The following is a 10,085-nucleotide window of genomic DNA, read 5'->3' on the forward strand; positions in this document are numbered from 1 at the left end:
TGGTTTTGATATCTATCCCTTTGTCTCTAGTTTGGTCATTGCAGAACTCTAGCCGGAGGCTATTGACAGACTGGCCACCTGGCCTAGTTCTGAATAGAGTCAAATGTTCACCTCTCTTAGGTAAACCAGTCAAAAAGTAAATGTCTTCCGGCTCCATTTCGAGCTGGTGACCACCAATAAAGAATCACTGGTCCTGTATATTCCATCTGTCTACCAGCCACTGCAAAAAGTCCACCTGGGCCCTCATGCCAGGTATGGCCCAGAATTTGTATAAGCCGCATGCCTTCAATGCATCAATTGAAGGTTGATGATTTATCGCAGCGAGATCTACATCCTCGTCCTCTCGTTCTCGCCAATCAAGCATGATGTATACCCTACATTCAATAAAAAGGTGAATTAGAATGTCTAAAATCAAAATTTTTGGGTGAAATTTGAGAAATTTAGGTTTAAAAACCTTTGCCACGGGGACTGCACCCTCTCTATTAGAGACAGTGCGTGGGTCTGCACTCTGCCTTCATGGTAGGTGCGGACCCCTGACTTTTTTCCTTTTAAGAAAAAGTTGGGGTCTGCAGATTACCTATGCTATGCCTGCAGACCCCCGCGCGTGGGTTTCTAACCTAAAAATTCCTTAAAAAATGAAATCAAAGCCTAAAAACAAATTTTGAAACAGATGAAATGAAAGAGTAGGATGATGTAGATTACCTGGAGGAGACGACATTCGATTCTAGCGGATGGATTTTCCGCAATCTTCACGGGAAGTTTATGACCAAAAGCTCTCTTTTCTCACTCTGAAGTCAAACGGTAAAAAATGAATTTACGAAAGCCCTTTTTATAAGCTTTTTTGAATAAATGAATTATTAATTTGTTTATTTTTCACTTTGAAGAGGTAAATTTTGAATCATTTTTATCTATTTTAAACAGGTATGAGTAATGTTTGAGTTTTTGTGCAGGATAACGGATTTTTCAGGCAAAATTGGTCATTTTTGACGAAAAACATTAGAGTCATCTTTAAGCTCTTTTCTGACTCCTAAAACATGAAAATATTGTTGAGTTTTTCTTTTTAAGCTCGTTAAAATGAAACTAAAAAGACGGTCCACTTACAGCCCTTTTCTGACCGTAAAAACATGAAAATATTGCCGGATTTTTGTTGTTTCAAATTCGATATTGGTTATAAAACGACGTGTCGTTGATCACTTTTTTACTTTTTCAGATTAGAGGCACTAATTATGAAAACTACTCTTTGGTCGTAATGATCAAACGGTTCTCTCAAGTATTATTTTATACTTTTTCGGGCTTGGGAGACACAAATTTATGAAAAAGGACAACCATGGAGTCTTCTTAAGTTTTTCAGACTCTCTAAAATTGAAAAACGCCAAGTTTCTCCTATATTGGACTCGTTAAAATTTAACAGTAAAGGACCTGTCCAATTACAAGCAGGAACGGACCACTCCTTCTTAGGGTTCGAATTTAAACTAAGTTGGACTCATCCGAAGGATGAGCTTATAATCAAGCAAATGTTATCCTCCTCAAGCTTGTCAAAAATAAAGAGGTACTTGCTAGAAATGGTGGGGGAAAAGAGAGAAAAATGGGCCTGTTTGTCATACTTTGTAACCACTCTTGAACACGACACTTTTATTCACTTGGGTTGGGAAATCCTTTGCCTAATAGTTGATCAAACCATATTGAAAGTCTTCAGCCAGTTTCTGGGTATTAATTTTGGGTCAATTGTCGCCAAACCATCTGCTGTGTCGTTATGTGTTCAAGAGGTTAGTGCAAATAAACCATTCATCTGCAAAATATCTGTCATCCATCTTGACCATCCCCGAGTCAGTCCTTGCAACTAAATTTCTTCAAACTTGATCTATGATTTCGTGTTGTGGGCTTGCCTACAACGGATTTCTTTCTATCGACTTCAGCTCATTATCTAGAAAGACGATCTAGGAATCGTTAGTACCTTGGGATCTGCATGCCTCAATGGCAGGTTTCTCGCCTTTGAAGATAGGTTGCATCATTGACCTTCGATCGAAGGATTCCGTGACATGTTCAACATCAACACATCTATTCACATCTCATGGATTGTACTGAGTACTTTGAGAGCCATTGACATTACTGGTGGTTTCTCTCACACTTGTTAACAATTTGCATCATTGACTGGTAATCAAGTGGTTTCTACCATGTTCGACTTCGACACATTCATTCACATGGATAGAATCGTACTATTTTGGGAAGTAGAAATCAAGACCCTGGATCTAGTTTCCACCATCCAGGCTGCGAGGAATTTTGTATTCATTATATAGTGGACTATTCATAAACAAATGGTTGTGTCCATACTGTGTCTACATGTGTCTATACTTGTGATGTATTACAAGATCATTCCTATATCAGAGCAATAGTTAGTTTTCTAGTCAGTTTTCATTTGAGTATGGGAATGCCTACCTCAGCGATGATATGATCTCATATATATATTTTGCATTGAATGTTTTTACAGGTTCCAACCGGGCTCTCCACAAGCTGATCCTCGAAATGATAAAGTACTTCACTCTTCTTAGATGATAAATGAAATCCTCATCTACTACAAACTTCGCACTTTAGGGGGCACTCTGTTACACAAAATATTGTCACCATGACTATTTGCAGTCAGTATGGGTCTATCATCATTCATACTGTCCTCCTTAGCAAGTCTCAAACCTCAGCTCTTCATGTCAAGCTTTGAAAATGAGAGAAAGACCTTATAAATCAATAAAGCTCTGGTTCCGCACTTTCTCTCACTGTTACCTGCGGTCCCGCACCCCATGTTCATGTTACCTGCGGACCTGCCCGCTCTGTGTCTAAAGGAGTGGGTGCGGACCCCTGTGAAAGTAAAAAAGGCGCAAGTTTATTCTTAAAAACTCACTTGTGGTTAATTCTGGATGATTCTAGAAGGAATCTTGACATGGATGGTTCACTCCTAGGTGGTTCATGCATCCCAAAACTAAGGGAGATAATCCCTTTGAAGGAGGGCTTTATCCCTTTGAAGGTGGACCTAGTAACTTCCCTCCATTGCACTATAAATTAAGGCATTGGGCTAGTTGCTGGGGAGGTTAGAAGTTGAACATTTTTGAGGGTAAATGCTGTTGGAATTGAGACTTCCTAGTTAAGCTTGAAAGGAGAGATCACATACCTTTTGGCTTCATTGGGAAGAGAGTGAAACTTGTCGAAGTAGAGGAGACTTCTTGCTGGACCCTGGGAGGAGCTTGTACAGCATCAAGGCACCAAGGTTGTAAAGTTCTTCTTTGATTTAAGTTAATACAATCAGATTCATTTTTCTCAATAAATTGTCTTATGTGATTTGTTTCATGAATTCCTTGATCATCATGATAAGTATGCTTTATTATATTGGCTTTTCAGGTGCTGTTTAATGTGTGTGCTTGTTTGTGTTTGCAGATCCTCTATAAGGGAGCTCATTTGCATCAACGGAGCGAGGCTTCCACAAACTTGCATTGGACCCAAGGTAGGCCTAAAACACTTTTTTGCCTTTATAAATTGCATATTTAGAGAAAGATAGAATTTTTTTGGTTTGCTTGTCGCTAGATATCATTAGATACTAGGGAGGTCAGTCTTGTCCGCAAGAACGACTTATCCGGGCCGACAGTAAGTGTTGAGGCTAACGTACTTTCCAAAAGAGCCAAAGCTAGAAATGAAAGAAGAATCCCTGTAAAAGATGAAAGTACACCCTTTGAACAAAAGCTTGATGCTATTGTCAAAAGAAGGGACAAATTATTGGACAGAGTTGAAATTATCAAAAGGAAATCTCCTTGGGACAGCCAACAGGCTAATTCAGGGAGAAATCCTAACTTTAGAAAAAATCAGAACCAAAATGCTGGAAAAAATATTCCTGACCAGAATATCAGACCACCTTTCCAAGAAAACTATGCAGAGGCCTCCAATTCAGAAGACCCTGAACCAGACACTCAGATAAATTTAATGGGTCTAGATGATGAGGAAGATGTCTTCCTAACTCAAGATGACCAAGAGTCCCACATGCTGCAACAATTCAAAACTCAAACATGAGAGTCATTTGATTTCAGACAGGGATATGATTTTTCTATTTTTGAGGTACATAAGTAGTATAATTTAAGAAGCAGAAAAAGTACTGATGCCCCCAAAAAAAATTAGAAAACAGGTCCTAATCAGCCTAAAAAGGGTAAAACAGTTCCAGTGACAAAAACACTTCAGATCCTTTCAAGAACAAATCAAAATCCTTCCAGCCCCACCATAGAAGATGTTTCTGATAATTAGCCCAATAATGAACAACCTTCCACTTCACTTCCCTCCAAGGAAACAGTGGAAGAGTCTCCAAAGATCGTGTTAGAAAAATCAGCAAAGGATGTCCCAAATCCTGAAAGACAAGAAAACATAGAAAACGCTGCTGCCAGAAATCCAAAAGTTCAAACAGACAAAGTAATCCATCCCTTTAATCTTGGAGCAAAGGTACCCAAGCTTAAAATTTCAGTTCCCTTGACAGAACTGGTAAAACATGATATTTAGAGGTCTCAGATAAACAAATCATTAAATATCATTGAAAATGTAGATTGTGTAAATCTCTTTGATGACTAGCCCGAGGGATACCACCCTTCTATGCTAGTCTCAATATCCATGATAAGATTTTGCACAATGACACGTTCGACTCTGGTGCTTCGCACAATCTCATGCCCAAGTCTGTTATGGAGAAACTTAACTTAGACATCACTAGACCCTATAGAGATTTATTTTCCTTTGATTCCAGTCAAGTGAGGTGTTTAGGACTTATAAAGGATTTATGTGTCTCTTTGGTTCAATACCCTGCCAAAACTATACTCATGTACATGGTGGTAGCATACATTCCACCCAAGTATGGCATGCTGTTGTCTAGATTCCGGGGTGCCAAACTTCAAGGGTATCTACAATTAGACATGTCATACACTACCATATCTATTTTTGGACAACCAAAGAAGCTATATAGAGAAACTTTAATGAAGTATGTAGTGAGTAGTCAGGAGAAGCCTCAAAAGTTTCCCATTTACTTAGTGCATTCTGATATGGATTCCTTTATTCTCTATAATGCAGAAGCTAATTTAGATGATATTCCAAATGGTAGAGCAGCAGAACCAAAAGAAATTAAAAGATTCAAAGATATAGCAGCAGAACCAAAAGAAATTGTAAAAGAAAAGTCAACTGTCCAAATTCAAGAAATATTAGATGAAAAAGAAGATCTAGATACCTTAGCTAATAAAGATCCCATTACTCCTGATATAAATTATGAACATGAAATCTTATGGCATTTAGATTTTGATGGTTTAGTAAACAAACTAGGTGTAGGTGCAGGGGTATGGATCTATAACTTAGAAAATGATCATGCAGAGGGACACACCTATAGGTATAATTTCAAATGCACAAACAATATGGCAAAATATGAAGCACTCTTGCTAGGCCTCAAGCTAGTCAAGGGATTAGGAGCTATAAGGGTATCAATCATGGGAGATTATGAACTGATAGTTAAACAGATTAACGGAGTTTACATTAGCAGAGACCCTAGATTAGGACTTTACAAAGGTACAATTGTATAAATCCTTAACACTTTTTTAGAAACCAAGCTTGCAACTATTCCTAGAAAACGTAACATTCAAGCTCATAACTTGGCTATGTTTGTCAGCACCTTCAAATTGCCTTTTCAGCCCAATCACCAGTATACTGTTGAGGTTAGGCACAGGCCGATTATTCCTGATAATCTTAAGAACTGGTAAGTTTTTGAAAACGATACATAGATTAATCACTTTCTAACATTAGATGAATAATTTTCTAGCATTGATATAGATGTAGACATAGTTTTAGATTTTGATCACACTAATGAGTTAGACATTAACAAATTGGAAGAAATCTCAATAAACATGCTTCACCCTACTAAATTCATGAAAACAGATATTCAGGATTTAAAGCAAATGGATATTGATGAAATAATTGATGACGAAACTAAAGTTATAAATCTCAAAGATAATCAATTACCCAAGGGATTAACTCCTTTCGAGGACTTATTTGACTCTAATGATATTCCTAAAAAGCCTAAGATGGAGCCCTTGAAAGCAGACATTGAAGAATGCAACATAGGAACTTAAGAGAATCCTAAATTGGTAAAATTGTCCAAATCATTACCCCTTGATGAAAAAATGAAATATACTGAGCTAATGAAAGAATTCCAGGATGTTTTTTCTTGGAGTTATGAAGACTTAAAATCCTATGATACCAGTATCATACAACACACTATCCCTTTGAAAGAAGATCAAAAACCTTTTAGGAAAAAGCTAAGAAGAATTAATCCTGTTTTATTACCTTCCATTGAAAAAGAGATCAAACGAATGTATTAAGTAGGAATCGTTGCTCCTATTAGGTTTTCAGATTGGGTGTCTAATCTTGTCCCTACAAGAAAGAAAACACGAGAAATCAGACTGTGTGTTGACCTTAGAAATTTGAACAAAGTCTCATTCAAAAAAAACTACACCTGACCTAAAATGGATCACATACTGCAAATGGTAGTAGGTTCTACAAGGATTTCACTTTTAGATGGATTCTCATGTTACAACCAAATTTTAGTCCATCCTGATGATCAAGCAAAAAATGCATTCACAACACCATGGGGCACCTTCATGTATGTCAAAATGCCCTTTGGATTGAAAAATGCAGGGGCAAACTTTCAAAGGGAAATGGATATTGCCTTTGCAAAGGAAATCCATTATTTCCTGGTTATATACCTTGATGATATAACAGTGTTTTCAAAGTTAGATCAACAACACCTGGATCATCTCAGGAAAGTTTTTCTTAAATGCATAAAATTTGGCACCTTTCTGAATCCAAAGAAATCTTTATGTGGTTTGGAAGAAGGAAAAATGTTAGGCCACATTTTCTCTAAATATGGAATCCGGATTGACCCAACTAGGATTGAAGCTCTTTTGCAAATACCTCACGCAAGAAACATTAAAGAACTTCAGGCATTTTTAGGAAATATAAATTTTTTAAGAAGGTTCATCTCTAACTTAACTGAACTAAATAGATTATTGAATAACATGTTGAAAAAAGATTCGACTATTAAGTGGAAAGTAGAGGCTAAACAATCATTTGAAGAAATAAAATTAGCCTTAACTCAAACACCAGTCCTCACAAGCCCAAAATTTGACAGAGACTTCATTATATTTTCCTTCGTATCAAAACACACCATAGCTACAGTTTTACTACAAAAGGATGATCAAGGATGTGAAAAACCAATAGCCTTTTTTAGTAAAGCTCTTAGAGATGCCTCATTAAAGTATGAAATAATGGAGAAACAAGCTTCTACTTTGGTAAAAGCTATTAAAGATTTCAGAGTGTATATTTTGTATTCTCATGTAGTAGCTTATGTTCCCAATGTTGTAGTCAAAGATATCCTGACACAGGATGGAGTTGATGGCAAGCGGGGAAAATGGATAGCTACCATTTTATTCTAGAGATAAAACCTACAAAGTTAATTAAAGGTCAGGGGTTGGCCAAACTTATGGTAGAAATAAATTGACAAGCCCTAGACATAAATCTGATTGTAGAACTGGATAACAAACAGGAGATGGCGACTCCACAGATCAGCCAGCCCTTTCTAGATTCCCCCTAGTATGCTGATATTATATATGTTCTACAAAACCTGCAGGCTCCTCCAGGGTTATCCAGAACTAAAAGTAGGATTTTGAAAATGAAAGCTTCGAAATTTTGCATTATGGATAATACTCTATTTTGGAAAAATCATGAAGGCATTTTGTTAAACTGTTTATTAAAAGAAGAATTTGACAAAGTACTCCAAGAATTTAATGCAGGGGATTGTGGTGGACATCTCTATTGGAATTCAATTGCTGACAAAATTCTAAGAGCTGGATTTTACTGGTCAACCTTGTTTTCAGATGTAAAAAAGTTTGTAACTTCATGCCACAAGTGTCAAATCTTCAAAGGCAAAAGAAAACTTTTACCCTTGCCTTTGAAACCTATTTCCACAGAAAAACCTTTTCAACAATGGGGCCTTGACTTCATTGGAGAAATCCATCCACCCTCTTCTTCTTAGCATAAATGGGTACTCACTGCAACTGATTACTTTACCAAATGGATAGAAGTTATTCCCTCTAGACGGGCCACTGATATTGTAATAATAGGTTTTCTAGAGTCTAATATTTCGTCTAGGTTTGGTTGTCCTCACAAAATTATCACAGATAATGCTGCAACCTTCAAGTAAAAAAAAATGATTGATTTCTATCACAAGTATCATATAACACTCGGTCATTCCACAACTTACTATCCTCAAGGGAATGGACTTGCAGAATCCTCCAATAAAAGTCTAATGAATATGATAAAAAATTATTGGAAGACAATAAGAAAACTTGGAACAAGAAATTAACCAATGCTTTGTGGGTAGATAGGCTTACTACTAAGAAGTCCATTGGAACCCGTCCCTATGAGCTAGTAGATGGAATGGAGGCAGTTTTCCCCTCATCTTTAGGAGTTCCAGTCATGAAATTACTTCAAGAAGCCTAAGTGGAGCCAAATGATATACAAAGGAGAACTAACCAGACTATCCATTTACAACAAACCAGGGAGGAAGTATACAACAAGTATTACAAGAAAAACTTAAGAATATTTTTGACAAAAGGACCAAAGCAGAAGACTTCTATTTGGGAGACAAAGTGTTAAAGTGGGATTCAAGAAGAGAGGACAACGGGAAACACGAGAAGTTTGAATTCCTGTGGAAAGGTCCCTACATAATATATGCCTTCAGAGGAAATAATTCATATTTTCTTAAAGAATTGGATGGTGCAGAGATCGAAGGAGGACCAGTCAATGGTCGGATGTTGAAGCACTACATTAACCCAATTTACTAATTTTACCAGTTCATGTTGTGCATACTATACCCTTCATAATATTCAATGTTGATTGGATGGTAAAAGTTTTGAAGTTGAAGCCCGAAGAGAAGGCCCTAAGCTTCAGGATTATCACTGTCATAAATATCAATAAAGCAGTAGGAAAAAAGATATTTGCAGAGCACAATCAAAGTCTGTCAAAGGCCATTGATCTACAGTTCTTGACTTTCCACCAGGAAAAGCCATCCCCAAGTGGAGCCACTGTTATGTTCCTATACCAATAGGTGTCATATATCATGATTGACTTGGTTTAGCTCTGAAATATGTACATACCTTTGATTGTTGCAAATGTTTTCCATATTTGTAAAAAATAAAAAAAACTAAAAAATGTAAAGAGGGTATGCCCTAAAAGAAAAATCAAAGGGCAAAAAGAATAAAGAGAAAGGTCAAAAAGTGAAAGAAAATGAACCCCAAAGAAAAATAAAAAAGACCATAAAAGTGTGCAAGTCCAAATGCCACTGCTATTTTACTTTTTGTATAAAGATCGTGTGCAACTTGTTACTTATGCCACAATCCATGGTAACCAAGCAGTTTAATCTTGGTTATTCCATGTTTTCAATTTCATGCTTAGAAATAGAGAATAAAATATGACCAAACTATTTAATCTTGGCAGATAAGTAGATAGGTAGAGTGAATAAAGGAGCTCAACAGTTTAATCTGAGCCCTTGGATGTAATAAGGTTAGACTTAGTTAGAATACCATTGTAAAAGAAAAGAAAAGGTTTTGATAAGGGTTTGCCAGTTTAAGTGCACCCTAATAAAAGAAGAAAAAATGGTAGGATAAGTAGGTAGGGTAAGTAGATGATTGGTTGCAGAATTATGCATGATGAATGATTATCCAGATGTCAAGTCATATACTTTCATCATCAAAAGCACTTAAAGATATGGGTGACAATGAATACATTTACATTATGGACAAAGTCAAACTAATTAACTTCCTCACTCATTTTTTCCCTAAATTTTACTAATTTCCCATAAGTACTAAAGGCACCAACAACCTGAAAGTTAAAGGGGCTCAGAGCATTTCTCTAACTTCTGGAGGGACTGGACCCTCGGCCCAATAACTTGTAAGGCCTAAGTGCTAAAACCCCTTCATCAAAATTCACCCCCCTTCATAATTCATTCACTCTTCAAATCCTTTTCC

Source organism: Pinus tabuliformis, chromosome 7, assembly GCF_031772625.1.
Source record: "Pinus tabuliformis cultivar Carrire ecotype Pingquan chromosome 7, CPIR1, whole genome shotgun sequence".
NCBI classification, from domain to species: Eukaryota; Viridiplantae; Streptophyta; class Pinopsida; order Pinales; family Pinaceae; genus Pinus; species Pinus tabuliformis.